The sequence below is a fragment of the Meles meles genome, chromosome 8, assembly GCF_922984935.1.
Source record: "Meles meles chromosome 8, mMelMel3.1 paternal haplotype, whole genome shotgun sequence".
In the NCBI taxonomy this organism is placed as follows: Eukaryota; Metazoa; Chordata; class Mammalia; order Carnivora; family Mustelidae; genus Meles; species Meles meles.
This window is the reverse complement of record NC_060073.1, coordinates 56,229,104-56,244,580: the sequence shown is the minus strand read 5'-3', so window position 1 is coordinate 56,244,580 and position 15,477 is coordinate 56,229,104. Positions and strand designations below refer to the sequence as shown.

Below are 15,477 nucleotides of genomic sequence, written 5' to 3'. Positions count from 1 at the left end.
AGAAGAAGAAGAAGAAGAAGAAGAAGAAGAAGGAGGAGGAGGAGGAGGAGGAGGAGGAGGAGGAGGAGGAAGAAAGAAAGAAAGAAGGAGAGAAAGAGAAGGAGGAGGAGGAGGAAGAGGAAGAGGCAGAGGAAGAGGAGGAGGAGGAAGAAGAAGAGGAGGAGGGTGGGGAGGAGGAGAGAAAGAAGAAGAAGAAGGAGAAGGCTCAACGAGTAACTGACCAGCAGGATTTTCTTCTTTATAATGGCTAATTTGTCTTTCTTGTAGATCAGTCACTGGATAAGTTCTTTTATGTTGACTATGTGACATATGCACTATTTGGGTCCATGTCTTAAGCATTAGACACTGACCAGATAAACTGACTTTTAGTGGATGTGCTGGATCTTGATGTGTCTAGGGTTTTGGATTTCATGGTTTTGTTATCGTAATTTGCAGTCCATTCTCCAGTATGAAGTTGGTCACAAACTCAACAACTGTGTGATCAAGAATTGATGAAATATGCCCTGTGCTAAGGGCTCATCATCATAGTCAGGGATACATATTCCATTCTAAAATGTTAACGGTTTTCAATGGTTCTTATGGGCTCAGCTTTCTAAGGTAATCAATCTTACTAGAGGACTAACCTTACAATGATTTAAAAGCGCTAATTTTAGCACAAATGTCCCACTTTTGGTTTAGGATAAACTTAAATTTAGAAAACTAAGAATCATAGAATGATCTTAAAGGTAAAAACATAATAATCTCTTTATTAACATCTTCAAATGGTCCCTGATTACTGCTCTTGGGTCACTACCACTGTAAATAGTGGGTGAAGAATCACTGGGAATGCAGTAACTTAAGAGACATCAATGTTGTTCTAAGAGTTTCTTCCAATGGACTCTAGAGTCTAGTCCAATGTGAATGGAGATACTCATCATCTTAAACTAAAACAACTGACATTTCCTTTAGAACAGAGTACTTTATTTTCTCCCTATAACACAATTTCAGGGAGCCATAGAAATGAATATTTTCCAGCCTACATAAGCTCCAAAACAAGTTTTTCTAGGATAAAAGAGAGAGATTCAATACATTTTTAAAGCCCATACAAAAGGAATAACAAAATATTTATGAATAGTAAGGAGGAGAATATTCATTTGGTGTGATAGTATATGTGAGGAAATAGGAACAAAGTTTTGAGCATAAGATGGATGCAAATAAGATGCAAAAGTCTGAAGAAGTGGGCTATGTTGGACTGGAATGTGCTAATTTAGAAAAAAAAAATGTGCCAATAGTGAAATAAGGATAGTCCTATAGAGGGCTGTTGAAAGGAAAATAGTCTCTTTGAATAAAAAATATCAATGCCAACATTAATAGTACCTCGTGGGCATATGAGAGGTGACCTCCCTGCCACTTCTCAGGTGTCTCTGTTTGAAATCTAAGACTATATAAACTTGGTTCTGCTCTCCTATGTCTTTTATAAAATTTTATATCTTTATTTTTTAAATATTAAGTCTGAGGATATGAAATCTAGAAGCCCTTTGAATTGAGAAATAATTCAACTATCATAACTATGAAATGAAATGGAAGCAATTTCCTGGAAGGAAAAGTGGATGAGAAACAGAAAAGTATGGAATAAGGCTGTCGTCACTCTTCCTTTTTTTTTTCCACTGCATCTTGAAAATGCTCATTTTAGCTTCCAAAGCCAGTGTGACTGATGACTTCTCTTTAGAATAGTCCCCACAAGGATTATATTTCAGTAGCTGAAACACTAACATTTTTATCCAAAGTGAAGATGGAGCACATAAGCCAGTATATAAAGGCAGCTATATAGGAGGGTACACTGTGTCTTTTCCAAAAGTAAGGAGAAGAACCCTGTATGACAACTCTCTTGTGCCCCTTCCCAGCTCAGCTATCATAATTTTCACCCACTCCTTTAATAAGAAGAATGCAGCCCCAATTCAGAAATCTGCTTACCCTGAAAGCTACTGGAGTTCTTCACGTAGCTGAAGACATATCCACAGATTAAGTCCTATTCATGTCTATGTGATGCTTTTGGTCATGCAGGAGAGATCTAAAACCTATACTGAGACCATGAGGAGGCAGGCAGAGGAGGGAACTTTTCTATTCTGTGTGTGTGTGCATCCATGTATGTGCATGTATTGTGTTTGTGTGTGTGTGTATGTAATATTCTAAAGTTGTGAGCTGAGAAAACTTAATTGCTACAATATCTTTCTACTATAGTCTCAGAGGAGAGCTGATTTCCTGTGTGTGTTTGTAAGAAAAAAGAGACTTAGGAATCAGATATATCTGGGTCCTAAGGACTCCAGCTCAGCCACTGGAAATTGTCTTAGGAATTATTTTGTCCCAAATCATAATCTAGCACTTTTGAAGCATGTTTTTTTAAAGGTACAGTTAGATGGTCTGAGATGACAACAACAACAACAAAATAAATAAATAAATAAAGGTAAAACAGAGCATGCGCAGATCTAGAATGATTTAGACTTTTGGAATTAAATCTTTGTGGGAGACAGACCTCTCTACTACATTTTCCAAAACTTAGAACAATGTCATGCACAAAATTGGTACTGAAAAAAATATTTTGCTGAAAAAATTAAATAAACTTGGCCTAAAAAAATTGAGTTTTAGATGAGATCTTGTAGTTAGTGTTCTTGATAAATTTACTCATTAATGTTAACATTTTTATATAAATTTCTTTGGATTATCTAGATATATATCATCCCTTTGTGAATTAAGAACATTTTTTTCTCCCTTTCCTGTATTTTTTGGCCTTTTTTCTTGCCTTCTTAACGAGCTACAACACCCTTCTTGTGCAATGTTTAACAGGAGGAGTGATCAGGAACATCTTTGTTTCATTACTGATGATTGGGCATAGTGAAGTCTACTAGGGATACAGAAACCAGTTCTAAACAATCAGGTGAAAACACAGATTTATGCTACAATGCAAAAGCACAGCAGTGCAACTCATAAACTATTGAACTCTACATCCGAAACTAATGATGTACTATACGCTGGCTAGTTGAATTTTTAAAAAAAGCACAGCAGTGCAATTATAAAAGTTATTATGAAATAAAAAGTGGTCACTTGCTTGAAATAAATCTTATCTGGCTAACTGCTTATATATATATATGCCTGTGCGTGCTGGTAGATAAAATTTACTTGGACTTTCAGTGAACTACACCCTCCCACACACACCCCCACACACCCTTACCTTGAAACAAACATTTGGGATGTTCAGGAAAGTGTAATTCATTGCTGAGAAGATAATTCTGGACTAACATCAAATAACTCACCAACATGTATGATATTTGCTCTAGATTTTTTTTTTCATTTGTAAAAATGCATTTATGATTTTATTTTGGGAAAATTATTTTTTAAAGATACATGTTTTGGGGTGCCTGGGTGGCTCAGTGGGTTAAAGCCTCTGCCTTCAACTCAGGTCATGATCCCAGGATCCTGGGATTGAGCCCTGCATTGGGCTCTCTGCTTGGCAGGGAGCCTGCTTCCTCCTCTCTCTCTGTCTGCCTCTCTGCCTGCTTGTGCTGTCTGTCAAATAAATAAATAAAATCTTAAAAAAAAAAAAGATACATGTTTCTCAGAACAGTGTTTTTAAAACTATCTTTAGCCAACTTTTATTCATTTTTTAACTGTTGAAGTTCAGAAAAACATTTCTTTTTTCTATTTTTTATTAACATATAATGTATTATTATCCCCAGGAGTACAGGTCTGTGAATCGTCAGGCTTACACACTTCACAGCACTCCCCATATTTGCTATAGATTTTTTCTAGGTACCTTTTTTCCAGCTCTATTGAGATATAATTGGCATATACCATTGTGTAAGTTTAAGATGTACAATGTGATGATTTGATACAGAATATTTGCCACAATATTGTTATTTAACATTCTTCACCTTACATAGTTATCATTCTATTATTATAGTGAGATCATTAGAACTCTACTCTCATAGCAACTTTCAAGTATATAATACAATATTGTTAAGTGTAGTCACCATGCTATACATTAGACTCTAAAACTTACATTCATTTTATAACTGCAAATTTGTATCCTTTGATCAATATCTCCCAATTTTCCCTACCCTTAACCCCCTGGCACCCACCATTCTACTGTTTCAATGAGTTTGATGTTTTTACATTCTGCACATAAGTGAGATCATACAGTATGATCTGCCTGATTTACTTCATTCAGCATAATGTCCACAAGGTCCATCCATTTGTCATAATGCCAATATTTCCCTCTTTCATATGGGTGAATAATATTCTGTCCAAAGTAAATACCACATTTTCTTTATATAGTCATCCATCTATAGATACTTGTTTCCATGTCCTGGTGTGTTGTGTTAATGTTGCAATGAACATGGAAGTGCAGATATTTCTTTGAGATAATAATTTTATCTCTTCAGATATATACCTGGAAGTGAGATTTCTGGATCACATGTTATTTCTATTTGTAATTTTTTGAGGTAACTCCATGCTGTTTTCCACAGTGGCTGAACTAATATGCATTCTCACCAATAGTGCACCAGAGTTCCCTTTTCTCTTCTCCAACATTTGTTATCTACTGTTTTTTTTTTTATAACAACCATGCTAACAGATTTAAGGTGATCTCCTTGTAGTTTTGAACTACACTTCCTTGATGATTGGTGATGTTAAGCACATTTTTGTGTTCTCGATGGCCATTTGTACGTCTTCTTTAAAAAAAAAAAGCATCTATTTAAATCCTGTGTACATTTTAAATAAAATTGTCAGGATTTCATTTTGTTTTGTTTTGCTACTGAGTTATAAAAATTGCTCATTTATTTTCAACATTAATCCTTACCAGATATATGGTTTGCAAATATCTTCTTCATGTCTTCAGGATGCCTTTACATTTTGCTTATTGTTCTTCTGCAGTGCAGAATTTTTTAGTTTGACTCAATATCACTTGATCTTTGCTTTTGTCCTAGTGTCTTTGGAGTCATATCCAAAAAAACACAGCCAAGCCTGAAGCCAAGATGATTGTCCCCCAGTTTTTCTTCTAGAAGTTTTATGATTTCACATCTTCTATTTAAGTCCTTAATTCATTTTGAGTTAGTTTCTGCAAGTGATATAAGATAGGGGTCTAGGGCTCTTGATCTGTCCCATTGGTCTGTTCTGTTTTTATGTGAATAATATACTATTTTGAGAACTACATTTTGTGATATAATTTGAAATCAGTATTGGTGGTTTATTCTTTTTACTTTGCTTCTTGTATATCATTGCATGGATTTATTGCGATTCATTTATTCACTCATGTACATTATTGGAAATTTTTTTCCTTTCTGGGGTATTATGAGTAAACCTCCTCTAGACACTTATGGGCAAGTCTGTGGATAGACATATATTTTCAGATTTCTTGTGGAAATATCCAGGAATGGAATTGTTGAGTCGTATAATTGTACATGTTTAGGTTTTGAAGCTAGAATTGAGGCACTCTGGGGAGTTAAAAATAGTTCTAGATTTATACTGTAATGGATACCAGACAGCTCATATGTTCCATTGGAGAAAAGTTGTTAAAATTTGAGGGTAACTATTGAAGACTTTTGCCCTGAGTCAAGTATAGTCTAAATATGAGGTATCCCCACTTTTTGAGAGTTTTTGATATATCACTTCACTTTTACAAAAGACCTACATTAGTACTGTTTTGCTAAATGAAGGAAATTGAAGATTTTCCCTCATACAAAAAAAAAAAAGGCTAAAAGTAAAACTAGCCAACAGTGTTTGTTGTACAATGAAGTGTTAAAGACACAGAGCACACCTGAGCAGCCAGAGCACACCACCAGACTCCTTCCCCAGGAACCACACTCAGCATCTCAGCATCTCAGCATCAAGCCCTCCTGGCTTTGAACTATTTCTATGTGCATCTGTGGCTTATGTCCATTTATTTTGTGCATCCATTAACAAGGTATACCTTAAAGTATCAGAAAAGCCCAAGAGGCATTATTTTGGGACTGGAAATGTTCACAGAATTTTCTATATAAATTAATGGTAGGAATAGGTCAAGATGGCGGAGAAGTAGCAGGCTGAGACTACATCAGGTAGCAGGAGATAAGCTCGATAGCTTATCTAAACATTGCAAACACCTACAAATCCAACGGGAGATCAAAGAGAAGAAGAACAGAAATTCTAGAAACAGAAAATCAACCACTTTCTGAAAGGTAGGACTGGCGGAGAAGTGAATCTAAAACGACAGGAAGATAGACCGTGGGGGGAGGGGCCGGCTCCCGGCAAGCGGCGGAGCAACGGAGCACAAAATCAGGACTTTTAAAAGTCTGCTCCACTGAGAGACATTGCTCCAGAGGCTAAACCGGGGTGAAGCCCACACGGGGTCAGCATGGCCCCAGGTACCGCAGGGTCACAGAAGGATCAGGGGTGTCGGAGTGTCACAGAGCTCGCAGGTGTTAGAACGGAGAAGCCGGCTACAGAGACAGAGCCGAGGACTGAACTCTCAGCTGGGGTTACCTTGAACTGGTCCCGGGCTGGGTGAGCTCAGAGTGTGGCTGGAGGCTAGGGATGGGAGTGATTGGGTGCTGTCCTCTGGGGGCGCACTGAGTGGGGCCCCAGGCTCTCGGCTCCTCCGGGCCTGAGACTAGGAGGCCGCCATTTTCATTCCCAGCCTCCGGAACTCTACGGAAAACGTTCAAGGAACAGAAGCTCCCGAAAGCGAACCCAAGCGGATTACTTAGTCCGGCCCCCGGTAAGGGCGGTGCAATTCCGCCTCGGGCAAAGACACTTGAGAGTCACTACAAGAGGCCCCTCCCCCAGAAGATCAACAAAATATCCAGCCAGGACGAAGTTCATCTATCAAGGAAAGCAGGTTCAATTCCTAAGACAGCAGCGGAATTCCAGATGAGGAGAAAGCAAAGCACGGAACTCATGGCTTTCTCTCCATGATTCTTTAGTCTTGTGGTTAATTCAATTTTTTTTTCAATTGTTTTTTCTTCTTCTGCTAAATTTTTTAAAACTTTTACCCTTTTCTTTTTTAACGTTTTTTGACGAGTTTATCTAAAATATATATTTTTTCTTCCTTTTTTATATTTTTCTTTATTTCTTTTATTTTTTAAATTTATTTCTTTTTTATTTTCTGAACCTCTTTTTATCCCCTTTCTCCTCCCCCCCCCCCCACAATTTGGGGTCTCTTCTGATTTGGTTACAGCGCATTTTTCTGGGGTCTTTGCCACCCTTTTAGCATTTTATTTGATCCTTCATATCCTCTTATCGGACAAAATGACAAGGTGGAAAAAATCACCACAAACAAAAGAACAAGAGGCAGTACTGAAGGCTAGGGACTAATCAACACAGACATTGGTAATATGTCAGATCAAGAGTTCAGAATGATGATTCTGAAGGTTCTAACTGGGCTCGAAAAAGGCACAGAAGATATTAGAGAAACCCTCTCTGGAGATATAAAAGCCCTTTCTGGAGAAATTAAAGAACTAAAATCTAACCAAGTTGAAATCAAAAAAGCTATTAATGAGGTGCAATCAAAAATGGAGGCTCTCACTGCTAGGATAAATGAGGCAGAAGAAAGAATTAGTGATATAGAAGACCAAATGACAGAGAATAAAGAAGCTGAGCAAAAGAGGGACAAACAGCTACTGGACCACGAGGGGAGAATTCGAGAGATAAGTGACCCCATAAGACGAAACAACATTAGAATAATTGGGATTCCAGAAGAAGAAGAGAGAGAGGGGGGAGCAGAAGGTCTATTGGAGCGAATTATTGGAGAGAATTTCCCTAATATGGCAAAGGGAACAAGCATCAAAATCCAGGAGGTGCAGAGAACCCCCCTCAAAGTCAACAAGAATAGGTCCACACCCCGTCACCTAATAGTAAAATTTATAAGTCTTAGTGACAAAGAGAAAATCCTGAAAGGAGCCTGGGAAAAGAAGCCTGTAACATACAATGGTAAAAATATTAGATTGGCAGCAGATTTATCCACAGAGACCTGGCAGGCCAGAAAGAGCTGGCATGATATATTCAGAGCACTAAATGAGAAAAACATGCAGCCAAGAATACTCTATCCAGCTAGGCTATCATTGAATATAGAAGGAGAGATAAAAAGCTTCCAGGACAAACAAAAACTGAAAGAATTTGCAAACACCAAACCAGCTCTACAGGAAATATTGAAAGGGGTCCTCTAAGCAAAGAGAGAGCCTAAAGTAGTAGATCAGAAAGGTACAGAGACAATATAGGAGTAACAGTCACCTTACAGGCTAATAATGGCACTAAATTCATATCTCTCAATAGTTACCCTGAATGTTAATGGGCTAAGTGCCCCAATCAAAAGACACAGGGTATCAGAATGGATAAAAAAACAAAACCCATCAATATGTTGCCTACAAGAAACTCATTTTAGATGCGAATACACCTTCAGATTTAAAGTGAGGGGGGTGGAAAACAATTTACCATGCTAATGGGCATCAGAAGAAAGCTGGGGTGGCAATCGTTATATCAGATCAATAGATTTTAAGCCAAAGACTATAATAAGAGATGAGGAAGGACACTATATCCTACTCAAAGGGTCTGTCCAACAAGAAGATCTAACAATTTTAAATATCTATGCCCCTAACGTGGGAGCAGCCAACTATATCAACCAATTAATAACAAAATCAAAGAAACACATCAATAATAATACAATAATAGTAGGGGACTTGAACACTCCCCTCACTGAAATGGACAGATCATCCAAGCAAAATATCAACAAGGAAATAAAGGCCTTAAATGACACACTGGACCAGATGAACATCACAGATATATTCAGAACATTTCATCCCAAAGCAACAGAATACACATTCTTCTCTAGTGCACATGGAACCTTCTCCAGAATAGATCACATCCTGGGTCACAAATCAGGTCTCAACTGGTATCAAAAGATTAGGATCATTCCCTGAGTATTTTCAGACCACAAAGCTCTGAGGCTAGAACTCAATTACAAGAGTAAAGGTGGAAAGAACCCAAACACATGGAGACTAAACAACATCCTTCTAAAGAATGAATGGGCCAACCAGAAAATTAAAGAAGAATTGAAAAAATTCATGGAAACAAATGATAATGAAAACAGAACGGTTCAAAATCTGTGGGACACAGCAAAGGCAGTCCTGAGAGGAAAATATGCAGCGGTACAAGCCTTTCTCAAGAAACAAGAAAGTTCTCAAGTACACAACCTAACCCTACACCTAAAGGATCTGGAAAAAGAACAAGAAAGAACCCCTAAATCCAGCAGGAGAAGAGAAATCATAAAGATCAGAGCAGAAATCAATGAAATAGAAACAAAAAAAAATAGAAAAAATCAATGAAACTATTAGCTGGATCTTTGAAAGAATCAATAAGATTGATAAACCCCTGGCCAGACTCATCAAAAAGAAAAGAGAAAGGACCCAAAAAATAAAATCTTGAATGAAAGAGGAGAGATCACAACTAACACCAAAGAAATACAGACAATTATAAGAACATACTATGAGCAACTCTACGCCAACAAATTTGACAATCTGGAAGAAATGGATGCATTTCTAGAGAGATATAAACTACCACAACTGAACCAGGAAGAAATAGAAAACCTGAACAGGTCCATAACCAGTAAGGAGATTGAAACAGTCATCAAAAATCTCCAAACAAACAAAAGCCCAGGGCCAGACGGCTTCCCAGGGGAATTCTACCAAACATTTAAAGAAGAACTCATTCCTATCCTCCTGAAACTGTTCCAAAAAATAGAAATGGAAGGAAAACTTCCAAACTCATTTTATGAGGCCAGCATCACCTTGATCCCCAAACCAGACAAGGATCCCACCAAAAAAGAGAACTACAGACCAATATCCTTGATGAACACAGACGCAAAAATTCTCGCCAAAATACTAGCCAATAGGATTCAACAGTACATTAAAAGGATTATTCACCACAATCAAGTGGGATTTATTCCAGGGCTGCAGGGTTGGTTCAACATCCACAAATCAATCAATGTGATAGAACACATTAATAAAAGAAAGAACAAGAACCATATGATACTCTCAATAGATGCTGAAAAGCATTTGACAAAGTACAGCATCCCGTCCTGATCAAAACTCTTCAAAGTGTAGGGATAGAGCTCACATACCTCAATATTATCAAAGCCATCTATGAAAAACCCACCGCAAATATCATTCTCAATGGAGAAAAACTGAAAGCTTTTCCGCTAAGGTCAGGAACACGGCAGGGATGTCCATTATCACCACTGCTATTCAACATAGTACTAGAAGTCCTAGCCTCAGCAATCAGACTACAAAAAGAAATTAAAGGCATCCAAATCGGCAAAGAAGAAGTCAAACTATCACTCTTCACAGATGATATGATACTTTATGTGGAAAACCCAAAAGACTCCACTCCAAAACTGCTAGAACTTGTACAGGAATTCAGTAAAGTGTCAGGATATAAAATCAATGCACAGAAATCAGTTGCATTTCTGTACACCAACAACAAGACAGAAGAAAGAGAAATTAAAGGGTCAATCCCATTTACAATTGCACCCAAAACTATAAGATACCTAGGAATAAACCTAACCAAAGAGGCTAAGAATCTATATGCAGAAAACTATAAAGTACTCATGAAAGAAATTGAGGAAGACACAAAGAAATGGAAAAATGTTCCATGTTCCTGGATTGGAAGAACAAATATTGTGAAAATGTCTATGCTACCTAAAGCAATCTACACATTTAATGCAATCCCTATCAAAATACCATCCATTTTTTTCAAAGAAATGGAACAAATAATCCTCAAATTTCTATGGAACCAGAAAAGACCTCGAATAGGCAAAGGAATATTGAAAAAGAAAGCCAATGTTGGTGGCATCACAATTCCGGACTTCAAGTTCTATTACAAAGCTGTCATCATCAAGACAGCATGGTACTGGCACAAAAACAGACACATAGATCAATGGAACAGAATAGAGAGCTCAGAAATAGACCCTCAACTCTATGGTCAACTAATCTTTGACAAAGCAGGAAAGAATGTCCAATGGAAAAAAGACAGCCTCTTCAATAAATGGTGCTGGGAAAATTGGACAGCCACATGCAGAAAAATGAAATTGGACAACTTCCTTACACCACACACGAAAATAGACTCAAAATCAATGAAGGACCTCAATGTGAGAAAAGAATCCATCCAAATCCTTGAGGAGAACACAGGCAGCAACCTCTTCAACCTCAGCCACAGCAACATCTTCCTAGGAACATCGGCAAAGGCAAGGGAAGCAAGAGCAAAAATGAACTATTGGGATTTCATCAAGATCAAAAGCTTTTGCATGGCAAAGGAAACAGTTAACAAAACCAGAAGACTGAAAGAACGGGAGAAGATATTTGCAAACGACATATCAGATAAAGGGCTAGTATCCAAACTCTATAAGGAACTTAGCAAACTCAACACCCAAAGAACAAACAATCCAATCAAGAAATGGGCAGAGGACATGAACAGGCATTTCTGCGAAGAAGACATCCAGATGGCTAACAGACACATGAAAAAGTGCTCCACATCACTCGGCATCAGGGAAATACAAATCAAAAGCACAATGAGATATCACCTCACACCAGTCAGAATGGCTAAAATTAACAATTCAGGAAATGATAGATGCTGGCGAGGATGCGGAGAAAGAGGAACTCATCATATGTGTGATTAAAGTATGCAAAATAATAAATATGCAATTACTTGCCTATAGTCCATGTATTCATGCCAGTTTTAAGTATCTCCAATTTCACTAACAAACAAACAAACAAAAAAAATGCTTTCAGATTCTAGATATCTTGAAACCATTTTAGTTATCCTCCAGATTCTCTGATTTTCCAATGCAAACACAATTTATTAAGATATATAAATTATACAAGCAAGAAAACCAATCAAAAAGGAAATTTTGAAATTCATTCATTCATTCATTCAAAGATTCTTTTCTTGTGACAGTTAGTACATTAAGTGCAAGAGACAAAGCAGTGAACTAAATAGACAGCAATTCCTGTGCATATAGATTTTACATTCTAATGAGGGACAAAGGACAATACTAATTGCTGTGGAGTAAAGAAAATCTGGAAAGCAGGATGTTATGCCAAGCTTGGCAGAGGTCTGGGGCTTGCAATTTTGAATTAAGATAAGGGAAAGCCCTACTTTGGGTCTGACACTGAATGCAGACCTGAAACTGTTGAATGTATGCACCATGATATTATCTGGGGAACAACAAAGCAGGTATTGAAAGTGGCAAGTGGAAATGCCTGAACTGTGTTCATGATTGCTGAGTTTGGGAAATCTCCAGTACGGATGGATAGACTGAGAGGATCAGAGTTAGAGCAGTAGGAGACCACTTAGAGATTCAAAAGAGTTCTAATTATACAGGATGTTGTAAACAAATATAGAGATGCTGGCTTTTGCTCTCGATGTGTTGTAAGGATATTAGAAGTTTAAGGGATGGCTAGACATTGTTTTGTTTCATTTATTTTATAAAGCAAAATAATGTAATAATATTAATAATATTTATGATAATACTATATATCTTGCATATTATGGCCCAAGTTGTGATGAAAATTTCCATGGTTTGCTTAATGTTTCTGTGGCTCACTCAATTTACAGTTGAGAAAATTGCTTTAACAAACTGTCAGTTCTAATCTTTTCCTGTTTCCTAGAAAAAAAAATGCTTTTATCTTTTTTATATGTTAGAATTGTTCATATAGCATCATTTGAAATATCTTCCACTTGTTAAAAGTAATGGATAAAAACAAACTAACTAACCACTAATATAGAAAAACCTTAGGCTAAATTTTCTCTCTGTCTCTCTCTCTCTCACACATACACACACACAGCACACATGCACACACAGTCACACACAATGCAGAGAGAAAATAGAAGCAATCAAAATTGGAACTTTGGGAAAGACATATCAGGGAGATTATAATATAACAAAAACATGTATAAAATAATTTTTGAAAATGCAATAAAATATGCAATGCAATTCTGTGTGAAAATGAATAATTCAAACTGCAAAAAATAACTAAGGAAGGACTTTTGAAAATATAAGATAAAGATTAATTTTCTCAAAAATAAAATAGGGAAAGATATCCTGGAGTCATGTTTTTTTTTAAAGATTTTATTTATTTACTTGACAGAGAGTGATATCACAAGTAGGCAGAGAGGCAGGCAGAGAGAGAGAGAGGAGGAAGCAGGCTCCCTGCTGAGCAGAGAGCCTGATGAGGGGCTCAATCCCAGGACTCTGGGATCATGACCTGAGCCAAAGGCAGAGGCTCTAACCCACTGAGCCACCCAGGTGCCCCTGGAGCCATGATTTTAATCAAAGTGCTTTCAGGTTAAATCCATGTCCCAGAACATAGAAGAAAGTTAGAAAGCTAATTATTTCAAAAAACAAACAAATTAATTAAGAAAGCTTTCAACCTATCTAATATGATTTTCATAGTTATTTGGGGCTAAAAAAAATAGATCAAAAGAAATTAAAATAATTGTGATTATTGATATACTGTGCTTATCTCCATAGAAATTTGGGAGAATCAAGAAAAACTGTTGAGCACTGCACAGAGCTTAACAATGTCATTAGTTAAATGTAAATACTAAAATCTTTCATGCTTACCAGCAAAAGACAGTTAGAAATATAGTACAAAATGAACATGGACAAGATTTGTAAGTTGTAAATTATTGTGTAATTTTTGGCCCATCAAACTGTCACCTGAGAATATGAACACATACACATAGACTGAGTTTACAGTATAAAACCAAAAGAGATCAGGTATCTGTTATAATGTTTGCACTATTAGCATTCTTGTCCTTCAATAAGAGGCCCAGGACTACTCAGTAGGATCAAATAACACTGTGTGGATACAAAAAGATTATTTTTCTCCTAAATTTATTGTTTAGATCATGCAAAATACTTGTTCGTCTTTTGTCTCTGACTGAAATCAACCTCACTACCATCTTCTTGTGTAGGACATCTTTACTGGTATAAAAGTAACATGATTTGCAATTGACCATCATGCCTGAAGCCAACAGCTCCTGCCTGACACCGAGATACTTCATTCTTGATGGCATTCCTGAACTAGAAGCCTTACCATCTGGATCTCCCTGACCTTCTGCCTCATATACATCATTGCTATCTTGGGGAACTGTGGGCTCATCTTCCTCATCAGCCATGATGAGGCCCTGCATCAGCCCATGTACTACTTGCTAGATTGTGGTGTCTTACAGATATTAGTGGGTGCACTTCATTTGTCCCTAATGTATTATGTATCTTTTGGTTCAATCTCAAAGAGATTGACTTTAATGCCTGCCTCATGAAGAAGTTTTTCATCCACGTGTTGACAGGTATGGAGTCTGGGTGCTCATGCTTGTGGCCCTGGATCACTATGTGGCCATTTGCTACCCTCTCTGCTATTCTAGCATCCTCACCAACACAGTAATTATCAAGTTTGGGTTTGCTACCTTCAGTCAAAGTGTGTTGCTCGTGATCCCATTCACTTTCCTGGTCAAGTACCTTCCCTACTGCAGGGGCAACCTCATCCACCCCACCTACTGTGACCTACGTCTGTGGCCAAACTGTCCTGTGGCAACATCAAGATTAGTGCCATCTATGGTCTCAAAGCTGCCATATTGTAGGACACCCTATTATCTTCCTTTTTAAAAAGTCCCCTAGAAACATATAATGTATTTTTATCCCCAGGGTATGTTTATAAAAAAAAATTGGAAGGGGAGGCGAACCATAAGAGACTATGGACTCTGAAAAAGAACCTGAGGGTTTTGAAGGGTCAGGGGTGGGAGGTTGGGGGAACAGGTGGTGGGTAATAGGGAGGGCACGTTTTGCATGGAGCACTGGGTGTTGTGCAAAAACAATGAATACTGTTATGATGAAAAAAATAAAATGGGAAAAAAAAGATATTCTGTGTATTCCATTTTTTTTTTACAAAACCAAATTTTTATGTAATTGAAAGTCTTCCCAAGTAGTGAATTTGAGAGTCTCTGACAGTTGTCCCCACTTATCCACAGGGAAATATGTTTGAAGAGCCCCAGTGGATGCCTGAAACCATAGATAGTACCAAACTCTATATATACTGTTTTTTCCCATACATGCATACTGATGATAAAGTTTAACTTAAAAATTAAGCACAGTAAGACATTAACAACAATAATAATTATGCAGAACAATTACAACAATATACAGTAATAAAAGTTATGTGAATCTGGTCTCTCTCTCAAAATGTCTTGTTTTACTGTATTCACCCTTCTTCTTGTGATTATATGAGATGATAAAATGCACGGTGATACATTGTTTGTCTACTACTGACCTGAGAATCATCTGCCTCTGATCACAGCTGACAAGTAGCTTAAATAGCAGAAAGCAAAACTACAGATAAGGGAGGGATCTCTGATACTCTTATCTAGCAATATCGCTAAGGCAAAAAGCTAAACAAAACAACACCAACACCACAG

The 15,477-nt window shown here is 37.3% G+C and overlaps 1 pseudogene; it reads left to right on the top strand.

Moving 5' to 3' along the window:
• The first annotated feature begins 14,026 nt into the window (after nt 1-14,026).
• LOC123948715 lies at nt 14,027-14,646 on the top strand (annotated as a pseudogene).
• The last annotated feature ends 831 nt before the right edge of the window (nt 14,647-15,477 follow it).